Below are 3,572 nucleotides of genomic sequence, written 5' to 3' on the forward strand. Positions count from 1 at the left end.
TAGCCGACTGCGAACGTAAGCCTACTTCGAAACAGGCCATCACATTCCTGTCTCTTGTTCTCGAAAGTAAGCGAACAATGACCGTAATTCATCTTTCATAACAGAGGCATTTACTGATTGCTAACAAGTTAATATTTGGAGAGATAGCCTTATCTTAACAGTCGAAAGTTCAAAATTATAAACTCTAGCTGACAAAACTAATTGTAAAGTCCTATATTGAATACAACAGGGCATTCACATTGTTGAACACCTTTATTTCAAAAGTACGAAATAAAAACAAAGTATCACATTCTTGTAATGTACATTAGTAATTTTCTAAATAATTTCATATCATCTATCTATATTGTTCACTCCATACATCAAAGGAAATCTATACAAAGAGAATCCGTTAAGAATGTGCATTCTATCAGCATTAAATTATTCCTGTTGACCAACTCAGAAAAGAACCTTATACATTGAAAGCGACTCCCACATCTTCCTTCCAAATCAATGAATTTATCAATTTCAACAAGAAGTACATCCAGAGATCCTAACGACAGTCATTTTTTTTTAGAATTCATTGAAACACCAACCCAGCAATACTGTATATTGCGCAGAAGACAATGCAACCGGTTGAAAATCAAGTGTAGATTTGACTAAATTAGTTATTGCTAACTTTTTTATGCTCCATTCAATCTTACCAATTTTCAGCATATTTGTATATGCTTTCAATAGATACCCTTGGCCGTTGAAAGTGAAATGTATTTCAAAAGCCGATAATTTCTTAAACTGTTAGACATGCTTTTTGTCATGGTAGCGTTCATGCTGGATACAGATAGATATTAACAGCTATAACGATACATACAAACATAGTTTCTTAACACATTCTGCCAAAGATATATCGACAATACCAGTATCTATAAGGTGAAAATTAGCAGACGTTGATAAAAGATGAACTGTAATGCTGCCTTTAGAAAACTGTGGTAACATAAATGGATTGCTGAATGTTCATTATTGGTTAACTATTTAAAAAACTACACATTTGCATTTGTTTTAATAGTAAGACTCACCGATTACTACCAGATTTTTATAACTCTTTTTTGTTTCACTTCCTGTCGTCATAAGTTCCAATGCATAGATGCCACGTTGTCTTGCAGCTACGTTCAATATAGTCAAAGACACGATCGATTCATTATTATGACTAGATATGGTGCAGTACATTGATGTATTGTCCACCACAAAGCAAACCTCATCTCCATATCATGCACATCTTGTTCCCCGTGTATGATAAATATTGACTGAACGTATATTTGTTAGTGAATTCCCTAATCCCCATTCAAGCGAAACATTCCATTCAGCAAAGGCAACTTTATCGCCATCTAAAATTAAAAATCAAGAGAGTGAAATAGCTTTTAATGCAAAAGAAACAAAGTCACTGGGTAAAACCATGTAACACTATTTTTTGTTCATGTATAGTAAGTCCTATTTCCTAATTGCTTATGCCTCAAAAGTTTGGAAATAGCTATTATTCTACATAAACTTTGCTTTTCTGACCAGGACAGAGATATTTTGAAGTTTGCCTATTTTCCAGAACATTCCAGATAGATTCAGTGCTGAGTAAACACGGAGAAACATCCAGAACTTTCCAGGAATATAAATAATAATATAAATACAGAGAACTTAAGCCCACCATTTCAGTTTTGCTCCGGCTGCCTAAGCGGATACATATCCGCATTTGTCTGAGATGGCATCAACAGGCTTCAAGCATCTGCTAAACCCCTTTTGTTATGTCTGTGACCAATGTATCAAGACAAGAGCGAAAACGTACTCCGTGAAGCATATGCTAAGATGTGTGGGGCCTACGAGGCATATTTTGGCATGCCTTTCGGAGATCAAGGCAAACACTGGGCATCTCATTTCACCTGCGAGCAATGTAAACAAACACTGGACGGTAAGATGGACAATTGTTGCACGGAATTTTATGTTATAAAATTTGTTAAAATGCTTGAAATCGCTAAGGATTTTACTTTTACAATGTTTTACAGTTTTCATTGTTATTGACAAAATAAATCATATATGAAAAAATGTTGCGATAATCTCTTACACATTCGTCATGGGTGAAAAAGGTACAGAGGGGACAAGAGAGCCATTAAGTTCGCAATCCCGATAATTTGTCGGGAATCCACTGACTACTCAAATAACTGCTACTTCTGCGTGTTGAACTGTTCCAAACGTAGGACTGGCAAGGATGCACCTGCTGTCATGTATCCGGACCATCCTTCATCAATCACCACGTTGCCACACCGTCCTGAACTCGACGTACCCACTTCTCTGGAGAGAGAGAGCAGTCGCCTTTAGAAGAGAGCAGCAAGTCAGAGGGCGGGGAAAACGTTGCGGATCCAGATGGCCATTTCAGAGGCGGAGCTGAGGAGAGAAACTCATACTACCCCAACCAAAAAGACCGAAACAACTTGAACAGGGATCTTGAACTCACCAAATCCAATGCTGAGATTTACAACAGCATCAAGACCTTGCTTGACGCTTTGAAGTATGATTGGTACGGATAGGAGGTGATAGAATACTTCAAAATGGTGGAATTTATGATGGGTCTTCAAGGCGGTTTTACCATGTTTCCCTGCTATATTTGCCTTTGGGACATCAGGAACACTAACAAGCGGGACCAGGCGGGACAGGCCACAGCGGACCGAGATATCTGTGGGGAGTAACAATATCAAGTGCGAGCCACTGTTGGACCCCCGATTGATTGCACATCAAGTTGGGCCTTATGAAACAATTTGTCAGAGCTCTGGATCAGGAGTCGGCAGCCTTCAAGTACCTTCAAGACTTCTTCATTAGTTCACCATTCTATCATATTTTACCTATACTAATTTGTCAATATAGACGAAAATCATATTTGCTATACATTTAGACCGTAATAATCACAGAAGAGCATCAAACCATATCGAGTACGGTGTATTCTTTAAAAATTCCTTGGTATTCTTCATGAGAGCCAAGAAAGTCTTAGTTATCAAATGCAGAGATAACTACTGGTTGTCATTATCATCTTCGGTTGCGACAGCATAGGAATTATACATATATTGTTGAAGCCGAGACCGAAAAGCGAAGATTTCAAAGCACCAAAATGGTGCTCTCATCATTGATACAAAAAAAAAAACCTACAGCACGCATAAATAAATAAATAAATAAATAAATAAATAAATAAATAAATAAAATAAATTAAAATAAACAAAGAAAACATACTGATTTATTAAGAATTATTTTAAAACGTTCATATTGAGTTATGGCTTTGTGAAAGCTACTATCCAGAAGTTTGCGTTATCTAATCATTTTCCGCGGCTGCGAGATCCATTTTAGTTGACGTAAAACTAATAAGCTTCCCTTAACAAGAGTCAATGTATTGGTCCAATGAAATGAAAAACATTTACCGAATCGTTTATTATAACATTTGTTACTTTTTAAAATGAATGAACTATTGAATCTTTGTCGGATAATTAGGCAACCTTAATTTGATTTTAAGCAGTATGGTGATTTATAGGAAATGAGAATATACATGGATGTTGTGTATTGTGAAT

At 36.4% G+C, this 3,572-nt stretch overlaps 1 long non-coding RNA gene across 1 annotated transcript in view; it reads right to left on the reverse strand.

Moving 5' to 3' along the window:
• Nucleotides 1-233: 233 nt before the first annotated feature.
• LOC149773119 (uncharacterized) overlaps nt 234-3,572 on the reverse strand; it is a 4,437-nt gene continuing 1,098 nt past the window's right edge. The window contains exon 2 of the long non-coding RNA XR_016417477.1: nt 234-1,358. This is a non-coding gene — a long non-coding RNA (uncharacterized LOC149773119). The remainder of the gene's footprint in view (nt 1,359-3,572) is intronic.

This window comes from Sinohyriopsis cumingii, unplaced genomic scaffold (genome assembly GCF_028554795.1).
Source record: "Sinohyriopsis cumingii isolate HCF-2022 unplaced genomic scaffold, ASM2855479v2 utg000898l, whole genome shotgun sequence".
Taxonomy (NCBI): Eukaryota; Metazoa; Mollusca; class Bivalvia; order Unionida; family Unionidae; genus Sinohyriopsis; species Sinohyriopsis cumingii.